The sequence below is a fragment of the Hemiscyllium ocellatum genome, chromosome 26 (assembly GCF_020745735.1).
Source record: "Hemiscyllium ocellatum isolate sHemOce1 chromosome 26, sHemOce1.pat.X.cur, whole genome shotgun sequence".
NCBI classification, from domain to species: domain Eukaryota; kingdom Metazoa; phylum Chordata; class Chondrichthyes; order Orectolobiformes; family Hemiscylliidae; genus Hemiscyllium; species Hemiscyllium ocellatum.
The window spans coordinates 14,567,845-14,585,661 of record NC_083426.1 but is presented as its reverse complement, the minus strand read 5'-3'; the positions used below and the strand labels follow the sequence as shown (position 1 = coordinate 14,585,661).

At 41.9% G+C, this 17,817-nt stretch overlaps 1 protein-coding gene across 1 annotated transcript in view; it reads left to right on the top strand.

Moving 5' to 3' along the window:
* Window positions 1-13,292: 13,292 nt before the first annotated feature.
* Window positions 13,293-17,817, top strand: part of LOC132828153 (ras-related protein Rab-7b-like) — a 30,262-nt gene continuing 25,737 nt past the window's right edge. Inside the window, exon 1 of the mRNA XM_060845079.1 lies at window positions 13,293-13,530. The gene's annotated coding sequence lies outside the window, so the exon portion shown is untranslated. The remainder of the gene's footprint in view (window positions 13,531-17,817) is intronic.

Sequence of the window (17,817 nt, the reverse complement as noted above, 5' to 3'; positions counted from 1 at the left end):
CAAAGCTGTTGGTTCATGATATCTCCCACACCACTGGAATGATATGAAGTTGAAGCACTGATAAAGGCATTGTTTAACTTTTTTTTAATCTGTTATCTCATAAGGCCATTAAACACATTTCTTCCAATGTTTCTGCTCAAAAGGTGAGGAAAATGAATGCACTCATACTGCATAATAATAAGACATCTTCCACATTCATTAGTTCGCTATGCAGGATTTGCAATGACGTTTTAAACCACACTCTGTAATCTTCAAGATGAACTGCAGCTCAGAATTATCTCCTCCTGATTGAGCAAGGGTTACATTAAATTAAACAATGCTTCTGACTGTGTTTATTATCATTTTATTTGTTTATCATGTCTTCTTTCAATTAAAGTATCTTCTTTTACTGCTTTCCATGGATCTCTGCCAGGCACATTAGTGAGTTATCTGTTTTATTGCCATATACTAACAGCACTGTTATCTTGTCACTACTGAATGTGCTGTTGTTGGAATATCACGGGCTGGAAGGGGGCATCCCTCACTGAGAATAGATAATGCTGTTGAACAGTGCACTGATACATTGACTGGGAAGATGCATCCTGCTTATTTGTATAAAATCAGACAAAGATATTATTAATAATGAGAACAAAGTTGTTCTATCTGAAAGGAGAGATCTCCAGCTTGCTGCAACTTGTCTTCTGGATTGTAATGTCCAGGACAGGGAGAGGTATTCCGGAGCAGAGTTCCATTGGAACCTCCAATGGTGGCTATGCACCTCGGAATTGAGGGTCCAAGAACTGGGAAAGGTGGAGGTTAACTGGTGGTCTGATGATTGGAGGATCAGAGAATGGGAGTGGAAAAGCCTGTGTTGGCTCAGGAATGGCAGAGATTTCTGACTGAGGATGGGAGAATTTGGAAAGTCGGAACTGGGGATATTGAGGGAAATGGGAGAAGCAGAAATTTTGCAATTTACAGATGTCACCAAAACTTGGAATTATAACATGGAGTGAAGGAGAAAATAACAGACTTCAAGAAGACAGAAATGGGCTGGTGAAATAGGACTTTGGTTTAAACAAATTCAACTGTTTTGTCTGCAAACCATTCCAATGATATGAATTACCTCATTGGCTGAAAAAATGGTTTGGGACTTGCTGTGGTTGTGAAAGGTGTTGTATTCACAGGAGTCAGGAAACCAACAGCCAGCTGAGGGAAAGAGAGAGAGGTTGGGTCCATTCATCTCTTTGAAACTACTTTCTACAACATTTCATGTTAACTAGAAACCCTCCTGGTGATCACTTCAATACATCCCACATCATCTTAATTCATCCAAACTCCTCCACCAGCTGCATCCCCTTGATCTTCCCCCCTGATTATGACTTCTTCATTCCTCTCTCCATGATCTCCCTCCTCCCCATTAGTTACTCCTGACCTCAGTGCCAATCCTTCTTCTCATCTCCCTCCCCTCAATCAATCACCCCAATCCCTGAACCTTTTAATCTTCTCAATAGTTACTACCCTTCCTGACCCACAATCTCTTTAACACCATTGCACACATCTACCCCATTAGTCTCTGTAGGAGAATTGTTAGATTCATGGCAGCCATTTTGTCATATATTAAAAACCTGGAAACCATTTTGAATCTCATCTTAGTGCCTGCTTGCTCAAAGTCTGTGTTTTCCTGGTACCTGAGAAACAAATTCTTCACTTTCGTGTGGAACTATTCTTCTCTTTGCAAGGACCTATTGTATACTAACACCTGCTTATCAGCTACCAACCAACACTGCCCAGACATTACGTGACTGAAGTTAATGACTGGGCAAGCTGCTCATGATCATGCAATTAACAGTTTGCTAATTGTTAAATGATTGTAACCTATTTAATCACACAACTCTCCGATCTCATTGGAGTGACTTGTGGCCATTCGGTCAACTAGTCTCTCCCCGTGAGCTCACAAATAAAACAATCAATACTCAAGACTTGTGTGGCACAATGCTTCTAATTTGACCACTACAAGTGAGTCACCCACTGCATAATTTTCTTCCATCTCCAACAGTCTCCTCGTCAACCTTGAATTTCATCAACACCATCCCGTGATGTTCTCCCAACCCACAATCTTTTCAGCTTTCCCCATGACTCAGCCTGATTTGTGACCCCAGAGATTGATAAATCTGCTGGTTCATGTTTTCAAACTTTTGTATCTTTTGCTCAATGGAAGAGAATGGAAGAGAGTATAACCAGGATAGGAGGGATCCTTGATTATATGATTGCTTTCTAGAGGCAGCAGGAAGTGTAGCTTGATGTTTGCAGATGTAGGTTCCATGTTTCCAGTGTGGGCACACAAAAGACAAAGCCTGAATTTGGTTTATTGACCACAGTTTGCAGTTTCTCATCTCCTTTTATCCCCACACATCATCCAAGGACATCTGATTCCACGTCTGATTTTCTCACATTTCTCTAACCCAGAGAGCTGTGATTGCTTTGTTATTGAAGACTGAGATTTTAAGGAAATAAGAGAATTGGGATATAAGGATCCGGGCAGGACAGTGGGACAGAGGTAGAAGCTCCTTGAATGCAGAGAATTCTAACCTTGGACCTACACTAACTCCGAATTCTTACTTTCTCCTTCCTCGAATTTGCCCTTTTTTTATTCATATTTACACAATGCTTATGTTCATCCAATTAAATGACATAAATTTTCCTGAGTGCTCGTCAACTACTTATGCTCAGATTCATGAAGCACACCTCTGCTGGCTTTTTAATATATTTACCTAATTAAGTGGATTTTTAATAAATTTGTTCACGGGAAGTGGGAATGGTTGGTTAGGCCAACATTTATTGTCCATCCCTAATTGGCTATTAGGGAGGGTGGTGTTGCCATGTATCTGCAGCCCTTATCCTTCCAGATGGCAGAGGCAGTGGCTTTAGAAGGTGCTGTCAGAGGAGACTCAGTGAGCTACTGCAGTGCATCCTGCACACGGGTCCCACTGTATATTGATGGTAAGGGGAGTGAATTTTGAAGGCTGTGCATGTGTGCCAATCAAGTATTGTTTGCCAATGAAGCATTATCTGCTCTTGATCTTTGCCCATAAACTCACACATTGTACTTTTTCAACATTAAATCTCCTGGCTGTTAGTTCTTACTGAATCTGCTTACTCCATTCTTTCAGTCTAGAATAACTTGCTGTGTGAAAAGTATTGTCCTCATTTCTCTATAGCTTTTGTCAATTCATTTAAAACAAAGAATTGTCAGGCAGGACAGATGGCACACGCATCAAAGCCATGACTTTGGCCTTACCATTAGTAGCAGTGTGCATGAAATATAAACTCAGCCAGATTTTAGACTGTCCACATATGCTGTACCACTCATATTTTCCATTATTTAGGAAGTTTGGCATAGTCAGCTTTGCACAAAGCTCCTTTGTATGCAACTTTCCTTTCCAATATTTCCATGAAATGATGATTTGGTGATGTCGGTGTTGGACTGGGGTGTACAAAGTTAAAAATCACACAACACCAGGTTACTACCACCTGATGAAGGAGCGTTGCTCCGAAAGCTAGTGTGCTTCCAATTAAACCTGTTGGACTATAACCTGGTGTTGTGTGATTTTTAACTCCATGAAATGATTATAGTTCATCTCTCTCTCCAATCCTGCACTTAAGCTGCCAGCTGTTGTATCCTCGTATTCATCATGTGACAGTACCTTAGGATTCTGAGCTAATTTTTTCCCATTTTTAAAGCATTCCTGATGAAGGGCTTATGCCCGAAACGTCGAATTTCCTGTTCCTTGGATGCTGCCTGACCTGCTGCGCTTTAACCAGCAACACATTTTCAGCAATATTAAACCTATGTCAATTAACCCACTATCTTGAGAAATTAACTTTGTCCATGAGGCACTTTTGAATGTTCTGATGTGAGAGAAAGCACTACACAAATGGAAGCTATTCCTTTCCTTTTGTAAGTCAGAGCCAGGAGTTTAAAATTAAACGGGATGTGTTGCCACAATATGGAATTGTACAAGTAGCTGTTTGGTTTGCTCCCAAGTCGATTCAATTCTTTTTATTTTGTGATATTTTGATGAAATGCACCAAGAAAAGTGCGAATGTTACATGAATTCCAAACTCCCTGGGCAAGGAAACTGAATGTGCCCACCTTATCCACGTGGTATGAGGGAAGGGGGCATATTATTCACTCTCTGTGTCTGAACTCAGCTCTGACCAGCCCTCAGTATTGGACCTCAGTCCTCATTAACATCAGGTCATGGATAGATGGGAACGTGAGACTGGGGGACTGTTATGAAAGGGTCTAGTTATAAATTACAAATAGACCATGAGATTACAAATAGACCAGGCCTGGTGAAACCTGAAGCAGGAATAGTTCTTTTATGTCTTTACAGCTACACTGTCAGACATAGACTGAATCAAAACTCACTCCCTCTGGGTCATCTACCTGTTCTCTTAAAGAGGCAGTGCACACTCCCACCACATACATAACAGCCCTCTCCCTCTATTTCAAAAACTTCCATTAATAAACATATATACAACAATTGTAAACATGATGCAGGCATCATAGCCAACATACATACATGCAATCATAGAACCTCTGCAGTGTGGAAACAAGCTCTTTAGTGCAACAAGTCCAGACTGACCCTCCAAAGAGTAACTCACCCAGATCCATTCCCCTACCCTATATTTACCCCTAACTAATCCATCTGACTTATACATCCCTGAACACTATGGGCAATTTAGCACAGCTAATCAACCTAACCCGCACATCTTTGGACTGTGGGTGGGAACCGGAGCACCCGGAGGAAACCCACGCAGACACAGAGAGAATGTGCAGTCACCTGAGGCTGGAATTGAACCTGAGTCCCTGGCTCTATGAGCCACCGTGCCACCCTGAAATAATGGAAAACGTGGGAGAATGACACAAGCCCACTTTGGAAAGTGTCCCATATGTAATCCACATCATGTTTATGTCTTGGGATGGGGGATAACGGTTTCTTGAAGACAATCTCCTCATCCCAGGAACCTTTTCTGATGCAGTCTCCTGGGCTTCCTGCCATTCAACCGATATGCATGACCCTGATTGGCTGCCATTGCCCTGTGACACAGTTACTGTCATCTCTCTGGTTATGACCAATCCTGGCTCGGAGACACATGACTCAGTCAACACCACAGGTTCCTTCAGGCCTGGCTCTGAATTTTGAGGGACCTCTCCCCATTGGTAAGGTATGGCAACCATCTGGCCCATGTGTTCCCTCCAGACCAGCTCATCTCTGGTCTGTATCATCTACAACAATGGTCCCAATTGAGGCACCGCTGTCGCTGGAATCCATTTGTCCCCAAAAGTGTAATTTCTGGCCAAGACAGTCTCTCCTTTTTGGACCATCCTCCACTTTGAAGTTCCCACCCTTCTGGCTCATTGTTCTTCTTAATGCCACCTCTCTGGTCTCTTCTGGCTGCAGTAGATCAAACATGGTTCTCAGTTGTCGGTTGAACATTAAAGACTCCAGTGAGCATTGGGTCTTCATGTGTGGTACGTTCATGTGCATGCTGAGGAACGTGTTGATTCTTCCCATCCTAGCAATCCCTAGGACAGGGAGCTTGCTTCAGGGTTTATACAAATCTCTCCAACTGGCCTTTTGTCACCTGATACTGCAGAGCTTGATCTCACAAGTCTGACTCAGTGGCATTCCAGGTACTCCCCGAAATCTTCCACAACAAACTGTCGAATATTGTCACTCGCGACTTGTTCCGGCTTCCCCAGTCTGGCAAATATTTCATCCAGCCGGTCTATCCTTATTCCCGCTGATACCAACTTCATGGCTGCCATCTTGAGCCTTTTGGAGTGGGCATCCACAATCACTAGCAACCTCTGTCCCTCTGCCGGTCTGACAAATCAACGTGAAATTGCTGCCTCAATGACACTCTCCATGATGATTTTCAGTAAACTTTGGGATGAGTACTCCCCTTTTCGGCTGTTGATTGCAGCCCAAGGGCCTTCATGAATTCTGTTCTCGGACTGCTCCCTGCTGAGTAATCACCTGCCTCAGCATCAACTACAGCTCAAGCCCCCTTACAGTTACTACCTTTGACGTTTCAATCTGTCTCCCAACAAGTCGACCACTCCACCTCCTCCTCAATCTCACACCATTCCCAAAGTCGTGGTTGGTCTCCTCCTTTCCTTCTGAACACGGTAGTTAATGGGCCTTAACTCAGCCTTGTCACCAGTTATTATATTTGGGTCAATTCATAAATTATAAAAGACTATAATGTTCAAGTGAAAGTTGAACCAGGAACAATTTCTTTTACGTCTTTTACAGCTACACGGTCTGACCTAGACTGTGCTCATCCACCCTCCCCCCACCCTCCTGGTCACTTTAAAAGGACAGTAGACACCCCCAACAACATAGATAGCTGTGACAGAGTGGAACACTACTGTGAATGGGAGAGCTGGTATTCTGTGTGAGATAGATGATAGAGGCTCAGAGAGATTGGGCTTTGCTGTGTGAAGATATTGGATTCCTGGGTATGGATTGTGTCGTGGTGGTAGTTCTGATCAGCAGGGGTGGGGTGGCAGGTGGTTGGCAATTTAAGTGTGAAGAGGACAAAATGAAACCTTGGGTTGGTCACTCTTGCTGGATAAGATTCCGTATCTTAACGTTCATCATTCTTTTATGTGTTTCCTTTTAAACTCTCATTTTTGCTCCCCTTCTCTGTGTGATCTCCTTCAGCCTCTGAACTCTCAAATACCTTTGTGCTGCTCACATTTTACATCCACTATTCCCTTCAGCAGCCTAGCCATAAGCTCTAGAATTACAACATTCAGTTTCTATATCCCTTGACCTCTCTCTCTCCTTCTTTGAGGCGCTCTTCAAACTTACCACTTTGTGCAATCTTTCAGTACAGCTTTCTATCCTTCGAATCTTGCCTGAATACTTAGCATTTTAAAGGTGATTAATTGAATTTGGGCGGCACGGTGGCTCAGTGGTTAGCACTGCTGCCTCACAGCGCCAGGGACCCAGATTTGATTCCAGTCTCAGCCTGTGTGGAGTTTATACATGTTCCCCATGTCTGCATTGGTTTCCTCCGGGTGCTCTGGTTTCCTTCCACAGTCCAAAGATGTGCAGGTTAAGTGAATTGGCCATGCTAAATTGCCCGTAGAGGTAGATGCATTAGTTAGGGGGAATGGGTCTGGGTGGGTTACTCTTCAGAGGGTCGGTGTGAATTATTTGGGCCGAAGGGCCTGTTTCCAGACTGTAGGGAATCTAATCTAAATGCAAGTTATTGATGTTGCTGTGCTAAGCAGTAAGAATCAACATTTCCAAGTACAATGTCACATGAACAATTCACATTATTGGTTCAATGATCAGAATGTCAGTGCCTGTGGTTTACCACTGTGACAGCGTCTTGAGGAATGAACTTTATTTTTCTTCCTCATTGTCTTGCACAGAGTTTTTTCCTTCAAAGTTTGCACCAAAACCACTGGCCAAAGTAATTTCCCACTTGATCACTCAGACTGTTGCTCTGCTGGGGACATATTAAATGAGTCAATTACATATATTAAATGAGTCAGAATGGTACATGTGCCATTCACCAATTTTAAGTGTGAATTTTTCCTTCTGGGTTAGAACAGAGAATCACCTGCTGACTCCTATTATTGTATCTTTATTCTTTATAGTCAGTGAAACATCTGGATCATTTATAAATCTGTCTACAGCTTACTGCCACTTCTACACAAATAGGAGTGATATTCAGTTTTCTTGACAGTATTGAACATGTGAGTTGATGCAGTCCTTGTCCAACTAGGCCAAAGCAAACTCAATAGTTCCTTTCAAGATGATTAAAAAAATTTGGAATCTTGCTTGAAAATGTCTCCCTGTAAGGCAATTTAGAATGAGAAATCATAGTTTGATGCTAAGGGTTGGAGAGTCCAAAACTAGAGGGCATAGGTTTAGGATGAGAGGGGAAAAATTTAAAACGGACCTAAGGGGCTACTTTTTCACACAGAGGGTGGTGCATGTATGGAATGAGCTGCCAGAGTAAATGGTGGAGGCTGGTACAACTACAGCATTTAAAAGGCATTTGGATGGGTTATTGAATAGGAAGGGTTGGGAGGGATGTGGGCCAAATGGTGGCAAACTTGACTAGATTAAGTTAGGATATCTAGTTGGCATGGAAGGATTGGACTGAAGGGTCTGCATCTGTGCTGTGCATCCCTTTGACTCTATGACTCTATTTGAAAGAGATGAGGAAGATTTACTTCTTTGAAAGGGTCATGAATCCATGGAATTCACAAGCCCAGGGTTCACTGGACTCTGAATAAATTTAAGAAAGGAGACATACAGATATTTGATGAGGAATGGATCAAAGGGTTATAATGATGGAGCAGGGATGTGGAGTTGAGGCCAAAATGAGATCATCTGTGATCATATGAAACGACAGAGCAGGCCCGAGGGGCTGAATTGCCTACTCCCACTCTTAATTCTTATGTTCTTGAAAAGGAAAATTTTTAGGCTGGGGAAAGCTTAAGGGCGTAGGTCTAACAGAATAGCTCTTCGTGAGTCAACACTGAAATGATGGATTAAATTCCAAATCTGATTCTGCCAGAGATAGTCTGGGTAATTTATGAAACTTTATTTTACACCAGTTTCAGATTAGCTGGTCTGGAAGCTAAGTGACAAGACTCTTACTGCTGAAGAATCACTTCAATTCAGTCTGCTTTGCACCAGCGTTACACTATACAAATCACACTGATAAAAAGCTGCAGCTTTGAAATCCAACTCATTTATTTACAAACTTGCTATCACTACAACTGCATTAGGATTGAAAGACAGAATATTCATCATGTGCTTCAGGGTCTAACTGAGCAGAATAACACATTGATTGCATTTCAAATGATATCATTTATAAATGGAAAAAAGACTATTGCACAGGAGATCCTGAATCATTTTTCACATACACAAAGCACAAGTGGCAAATAAAAAGGTATGACAGTTAGTAACACTGCACAAAGGCATACTGCTAAAAATGTGTGTAAAATCCCAGGGTCTTTAAAGACCTTTATAAAACCATGTAACAATATATTTTCCTTTGTGTAGAAAAGCAAGATGTCAAAGCCGTGGGCCAACTCCCTCAGGACAATATGACTTGGAAAGTATTCAACAAAGTTCAGCAACTTGGTTATTATCACTGAGTATTACTTGAGCTTGAGGTCTGGTGAGCTTGGATGGCTGGTGCGTTATATAGACTTATGCCAAAATAATGGGTTTAATTCCTTTTCTGGCTGAGGTCAACATAAATATTCAAACTTCTTGACCTTAGTCCTTGCGCGAGATGTGTTGACTTTCACTTTAAATTATCCCAAGTTGTCTCTCTCTAGTGAGGGAGCAGGTCTCCAGGACTATATCGAGTTTAGTAAGGGAAGTGAAAAAATAATGCCAATGGCTATGCATCTATAAACTTGTACCAGAAAGGGAAGTCTGCCTGAATTCATGCGTTTATGTCATGAATGACTAAAGATCAGAAGTATGCTCATGTATTGTATATGTCATAACTCAATCAACAGTTGGAAACAAATGGAACTTGGGTAACTCTGAACATGATAACTCAGGAATTTTATTCTCGTTGATGAGAAGTGAATATCAAATGGGAAAATAGTTGAAATATACAATAGATTCTATTTTGTATAGGGGAAGCAAGAACAGTGAGCCGTCTAAACATGTCTGGAGGTATAGATTAGCACAGCAACTATGGCAGTCATAGAGATGTTAAAATTTTGAATCCCTTGTCCATTTTTTCAATGAAAGAGATTTAGATATAAGCTGTTGTAAAATTGTTTCCGCTTATATATTCTGAGGGAATTTACCAACTTTCTAGACACACTTTGGTGTAAGGTCCTCTGTGACATGTAATTGGTGGATGGGGTGAGAAGAGGGGATAAAAGGACAGATATTTGTCGCCTTCTGATTTTGTCTAAAAAGGCATGAACAAAAGAAATCACTGAACTTATAATTTATTTTAATCACTTTAAAGACATCAGCGAAACAAATGAATCAGCAAATCACTTCACTTGTCAAAACAAGTTTCCTGTTGAGTGAATACCTTTAGCTGATACTTGGCTCTTGGCCAAGAATGCATAATTGGGACATGCAATTGGTACAGGACACTGGTTACTGGCTGGATAAATGAACAGGTGACCAATGGCAGGCTGTGGGAGACTTTGTAATTAAACTTCCAGGAATATGTACTGTCAGAATTGATGGTGTAAAACATACTGCTCAGTGACAATTGAAGGAATATGAGGATGAGAGTTTGCTTACATTTTGCTACATTTATACATATATTGATTGGGATTGATAATTATTCTAGAATGTGAAAGGAAACATCAGCTGACCAATCAATGCCTGTCTGGCACAGTGAGGACTAAATGTGTTGTACAAAATAGAGAGTCCTCAAGAGATACAAACTGATCTACAGAAAGCTTCGCATTTGGTTGCAATCAGAGATATTGTACAAATATTATTGTTTGTAGCTGTTGAGCTGTGAACACTTCTGTTTGAAGTTGGATAAATGTGGTCTCATTTCACTGCCCAATGCACTCCCCTAGGAAGAGAAAAAAGATCAGAGTTACAGTATATTTCAAACCAGTGAGATTTGCAGAAGTTCATTTCTAAAAAAAAATATAAAATTACTTGCATTTATGCAGCTTGTTTCACATCCTCAGGAAATCCCAAAGCATTTTTCAGCTAACCAGTTGGTTTCGAAAAGTGGACATCAATTGAACATCCCAAATTTCAGATTCATGGGGCATTTACATCAGAAATGAACAAATGTGGAGTTTTTCATGTGACGGGCTCCACTTGAATCATGCTGGGACCAGGGCTCTGGCAAACTATACAACTAGGGCTGTAGATAGGACTTTGAACTAATTGGTTGGAGACAGCAGATTCAGTTGCGCAGAAAATTGAAAAATCAAAGTTAAAGGACTAGGTAGGAGTTCAGGTTAATGTTGAGGTTGATTGTTAGTGAAAATAAAAAGAATATCAGATTGCACCAAAGAATCATAAAAGAGTAAATAAATTTAATAATTAAACAAATTTAAAGGCTTTGTACCTCAATGCAGTCTGAATAAAATTAATGAGTTAACAGTGCAAATAGAGACAAATGGATATAATTCGGCAGTGATTACTGAGATGTGGAAATTCCAGATTTTGGAATTGAATAGCCAAAGGTACTCGATGTTTCAGAAGGATAGGCAAGAAGGAGAAAGAGGTACTGTAGCTCTGTTAGCAAAGGAAGAGATCAGCACTGTCGGGTGGCACGGTGGCATAGTGGTTAGCACTGCTGCCTCCCAGTGCCAGAGACTGGGGTTCAATTCCTGCCTCAGGCGACTAACTGTGTAGAGTTTGCACATTCTCCCTGTGTCTGCGTGGGTTCCTCCTACAGTCCAAAGATGTGCAGGACAGGTGAATTGGCCGTAGTGTTAGGGGTATGGGTGGGTTGCGCTTCAGCAGGTCGGTGTGGACTTGTTGGGCCGAAGGGCCTGTTTCCATACTGTAAGTAATCTAATCTAATCTAAAATTTTACAGGCACTAGAATTCAAGATGTACAATCAGTTCAGGTTAAAATAAAAAATAACAAGTGCAAGACTCTTTGGTGGGAATAATCGATAGGTGCCCAAACTATAGTCCCACAGGAGGGCACAGTATAAATCAGGAAATACTAGAAGAACGTAGAACAAGCCCTTCGGCCCTCAATGTTGCGCCGATCTGTGAACTAATCTAAGCCCATCCTCCAACACTGTCTCATCATCATTCATGTGCTTATCCGAAGACTGTTTAAATGGCCCTAATATGGCTGAGTTAACTGCATTGGCAGGCAGGGCATTCCACACCCTTACTACTCTCTCAGTAAAGAACCTGCCTCTGACATCTGACTTAAATCTATCACCCCATAATTTGTAGCTATGCCCCCCACAAGGATCTGTTTTGGTACCAATGCAGTTAACTCAGCCACTTTAGGGGTATTTACACAGTCCTTGGATAAGCATATGGAAGATGATGGGATAGTGTAGGGGGATGGGCTTAGACTATTTCACTGGTCGGCGAAGGGCCTGTTCTGCTCTGTATTGTTCTATGTTCTATGAGAGATTGAGCAGTTTCAGCCTATACTCTCTGGAATTTAGAAGATTGAGAGGTGATTGAATGAATGTCTAGATTATATTGAAGGGAATTGGCAAGGTAGAGTCAAAACAGATGCTTCCTCTGTGGGGCAATCTAGAATATGTGATCATAGTTTTTGGATGAGGGATGGCAGATTCAAAACAGAGGTGAGGAGGAATCGCTTCTCTCAAAAGGTCAGGAAGCTCTTCAACTCATTACCCCAGACTGTAGTGTACACTGGGACATTGAATAAATTTAAGGCAGAGATAGACCAACTTTTAATTAGTAACAGGTGAAAGAGTGATGAGGAGGGAGAAGGAAAGTAGATGAGGCTGAGATCATATCAGTCATGACTGTAAAAAATGACAGAGCAGGCTCAATGACTGAATTATCTAATTCTGCTCCTATTCTTATGTTATGTTCCTTTATATGTGCTTTACTCCGTAAACAACTAAATCAGACATGCCCCTAGTAAAGTGCTCGCTCTTCTATTCCATTTGCAAAGAAGATATTATGCCATTATTTCTATTGTGCACTGCAAGCAGTTCAGAGAAGGTTCATTCAACTGAACCCAGCGATTAAGGAGTTATCTTTTGAAGAATGGTTGGACAGGTTAGATGAAGACTCACTGGAGATTAGAGGAATGAAAGGTGATCTTGTTGAAAGATAAAGGGGATTTGACAGTATGGATACAGAAAGGCTGTTTCTGTTTCTGGGAAGGAGGAGACATGGTTTAAAAATAAGGTGTCCCCCATTTAAGATGGTGAGGAAGGGTTTTCTCTCAGCATGTCATTAGTATGTGGAATTCTTTTCCCCAGAGAGCCATGCAGGGTCATCAAATATTTTATCGGCTGTATTAGATAGATTTGTGATTGACATAGTTGTCAAAGAGTATTGGGGTAGACAGGAAAGTTGAAATGAAGCCACATTCAAATTAAGCTTACTGATCTTACTGAATGGTGGAGGATACGCAAACAGCTGAATTCTTTTAGTAAGTATGGTTCTGTCAGCGGTTGCATAATCAGAGTAACAGTTTAACCTCAAGGGAGCTCTCTCTTTAATTCACTGACTGAGACCAGTGACGGTTTTGTTCCACCCTGCTGCACTGTGCCAGCAGCTCTCTGGTGGGAAACACCCATGTTGCTACGTCAGGCAGAACAATCTGAATCTGAACAAACCGGCTTTGCACTCTGTCTGAGCAGCTGCTTTGTTTGACAGAGCGTTGATATCAGCTGTCGACTTTCTACACCCCTACACCCTCATGAGATGAACAGAAAGTAAAATGGATCTGAAGGTATCAGACTTCAAACTGCTGCTGTAGATTTGGACTGAGCACACAGTCTCCTCATATCCTGCCCAGAGCTACATGTGAATGAGCCAAACTGTGAGTATACCAGAGATTTAACTTGAAGAAGTTTAACTTGAAGCAGCTGTCACTACTACAGAAAGTGTGTGATGGTAGCAGTGCTTTATTTGTTCTAATTTATATTTCCCTTTCAATACTGATGTAGTCATGAAGGGGATCTATTGTCACTTAATGCCTAACCATCTTGACTGTGATTTTACATTCTAAAACTTCACGTCAGTGCCTGTGTCCCTGAATTATCTCTGTACAGAAACTTGCATTGACATGAACTGACAATACCAAAATGTGCCTTCATGTAGTCGTTTGTCACGTTAAAGCTTTAGTTAAAAACAAGGTTCTGTTTGTAATATCAGTGCAATTCAAGTAGAATCTGTCCATGTTAAATCTCAGATAGTTGTAAACTTCAGTCAGAAAAGAACATAGCTTTGTGTTTCCTGGGATCAATTAAGGGGCCCTGAAAATTTGGTTCCTCCAAGATCAGTCATGCCTTAGGTCGAGAATTGTGTTCTGAGGATTCTGATTTTGGAAGGCCTTTCCAAATTGTGTTCATGTTCTTAGATGCATACAGGCTCAGTGACTATCATTGTTGTCTCCGTGTTACTTGATTGTAGATTCAGGCCCCGCCTCCCCAACCCCACCCCTGCCCTCCACAGACACTTGGACACAGAAATCTGGGCTGATACCACTGGGCAGTGTGAGGAGCTGGTGGCGTAGTGGTAAAGTACAGGACTAGCAATCCATAGGCTTAGGCTGACACACCGAGGACCTGATCTTATCTTTTATAGAAGGGGTTACTACAAAAGAGTCAGGGTCAGTTGGCGCAGTTGGCTGAAGAGCTGGTTTGCATTGTAGAGTAGCATCACGCGATGTTCAATTTCTGCACTGGCTGAGGTCACCATGAAGGATTCTCTTTCTCACCTGTCCAGAGGTTTCGTGACCCCCAGGTCAAACCACCAGCAGCTGTCTCCATATAATAAAAGAGTAGCCCCATGGTCAACTAGGTCTACATTGACTTTGCCTTCATGATTGAAGAGTGCCTGAAGCACAGTCCATCATGATGATGTGGTAAGAACAGTTTAGGATCTCAGAAGAGTGAGGCCTATCATCCAGATGCTCCTCAAAGTCTTTGTATCAGTGTCTACCATATCAATGTAACTGTAGTGATTGTAGCAAGGTCAGTCAGATGGACCTTATAGAATATGGGTTCCCTGATTAGGGCTGTTAATCTGCTCCAATCAGGGAGCCCTGGCTGACAGATATAGACTGGAGTGTCAGAGGCTCGGTTCCCTATGAGAGCTGGCTCTAAGAGAGCTGGATCAGTGTCATGTAATAAAGCAACTCATATTATCTCCAAGAATTTGGACCCGTACGTGGATTCCTCTTTCCACACTCGACCAACCGGACCCTGTTAATTCCTGTACTTAAATATCACGCTGACTGATTCAGAGAATGACAGGACTCACAAGGTAAGAGAGATTGGATTGGTTAGGAGTACGTTCACTGGGGTTTTGAAGAATGAATTGAGATTTCATGGAAACCGATAAAATTTTAATACTATTATTTGGGAAGTTTTGCATCATTTGATCCTGAAGTTGAAGATTGTGTCCAGTATGTGGAAAAAGCATATTATTTCTTCCAGAAAAATGAACATTGAGGCAGATGAAAAACCACTAGTAATTCTCCTGACAACGCGTGGAGCCACAGTTTACTCGGTTATCGGGAGCCTTATGTTTCCTGAGACATCAGATACTAAAACCTTTCAAGAGATAATGGACTGAGTTAAGGAATATTGCCTCCTTGCCTCCTCTAGTTCTGAGATACTATTGGTTCTATTCAGCAAATCAAGGATCAAGGGAATCCATATGGGGATTTTTTACGAGGTCCAAGATGATTGGTGGAGGCATTTGACTTTAGTTTAACTATTAATGAAATGCTGAGAGTGTGGCCACTGTGGCCTATCATGGCCACATTGAGCTCTCCCCAAACATACCCAATCACATTGTTCATGGCATGCAGTTTCTGATTGCTTATGGCCTGATGGATACTCCAGTGAAAGGAAGGATATTGAAAATATTGGGGTCAAACATATCCAGGTGTCTTGGAAAGCTTGGAAAATGATGACTTCTCTGAGCAGCACTTCACAAGGTTCATAGATAGAGAACAGGTGGCTTTGAGCTTGCTCCATACACTCAAGGTGTATCAACCTATACAGGAACAGTTTGAGGAGTACGGAATAAGGCTGTTCTTTTACCAACCCATATCATCATTGTTCTTGAAAACTCATGCTAACTGACTCTAACTGGTCAACAGTAGGTCTTGTAAGAGTAATACATGTAGCGGAGTTGGTGTAACTCTGGGAAACGCACTGATCACTGTGGGAGGAAAAGGTAGGCTATCATGAAGAAAGGTGACAACATATGTTTCCCTCCAGCAAAGGAAGGGAGGTGATGGATGTCTGGTATCATGGTTAGACTTTTAATCCAGAAAGCTGGGCAAAGTTCTGGGAGTAGGGTTCTAATCCCACCATGGAAGATGGTGAAGTTTGAATTCAATAAAAGAAAATGTAGAATAAGTATCTGATGGCCACTAATGATTGTCAGAAAAAATCCATCTGGTTTACTAATGTCCTTTAGGGAAGGAAACTGTCATCCTTATTTGGTCTGGCCTATATGTGACTCTAGACTCACAGCAATGTGATTGACTCTGATCTGCCCTCTGGGCAATTAGGGGTGGGCAATAGCCAGCCTAGCCGGCAGCACCAACATCCCATAAATAACCAAAAAAAAATGCCCACAGGTAACTTGAGACCTGCCACCGTCAAAAACTGAGCAGAGGAGGTATCTCTAACCTTATTAAAAAGATGGACATCCTTAAGTTGGAGAAGGCTCAGACGTGGCAGCTTGTTTCTACTGTCACCGAATACAGGGTGATTTTCAGTGAAGATAGTGATGATGACATTGACAGTTGTGACCTGGTAAGCCACAGGATCATAACTAGAGATGACCATCCAGTTAAGATCCCTTACCACAGGGTCTCACCCCGTCAATAGGAAAAATATGTGATGACTTGGAGAAGTCATTCAAGTGAGGTGTCACCTGAGGGTGAAAAGTTCTGTTTGCGTTCCATACAGTACTGGTGAGGAAGAAGGATAGAAAACTGAAGATCTGTGTCCATTATCAGGCACTCAATGCAAAGACTCATTGGAGGGTTTAACCTCATCCTAGAATTGGGAAGCATCGCAAGTTCTCAAAAGTGCAAAGTATTTCTACAATATCAATTTTGCCCATGGTTATAATCAGCTATGCATCGCTGAACAAGACATTGATAAGATTGCATTCTGAACAGGCACCTGAGAGATTTTTAAAAATGCATGAGAACATCATTTGGGTTCTGTAATTCTACTGCCAACGTCATGTATGTGATGGATAAAGTTTTTGTCGACTTTAATTGTCAGTCCATCTTGGTGTATCTGAATAATGCACTCATCTCTACATTTAAGGAGACCCACACAAGACAAGACATTGTCTTATTCTGGATCAGTGGTGCTGGAAGAGCACAGCAGTTCAGGCAGCATCCAACAAGCAGCAAAATCGACGTTTTGGGCAAAAGTCCTTCATCAGGAATAAAGGCAGTGAGCCTGAAGCGTGGAGAGATAAGCTTGGGGAGGGTGGGGGTAGGGAGAAAGTAGCATAGAGTACAATGGGTGAGTGGGGGAGGAGGTGAAGGTGATAGGTCAGGGAGGAGAGGGTGGAGTGAATAGGTGGAAAAGGAGATAGGCAGGTAGGACAAGTCCGGACAAGTCATGGGGACAGTTAGCCCACTTATCATAGTTTACCTTGAAAGTCAAACCAGAAAGTGCCAACTTGTCTAGACTAAAATACAGTCTCTGTGGCACTTTGTTATCAAGGAAGGCATTGCTCCTGATGATGAGAAAATCCAAGCAGTAGAGAAGTGAGCCTGAGCTAAGTCGTAGAGGAAACTGTGTGGATTCCTTGCTCTGTCTGGTTACTGAAGGATGTCTGTGCAAGGTGGTGCACAGTTGGTCATCCCTTTCCATAATTTGCTAAGGAATTCGGAGAATGCTGCAGGGGCGGTTGGGAAAGGGATGTCCAAGTGTGAAATGTCAGATCGTATCACAGGAATTTGAACCCAAAGTGCAAATGCTCCTTTTGCAGCCCCAAACAGGAACATGTCCCATGACCAGCTCTTGGCTACCCAGATTTTCAACTTCCTTTCATACTGGCAACCACCATTGGTTTCTTTGGAATAAGGATGGATAATGCTGAGAAAACACAACAGGTCTGG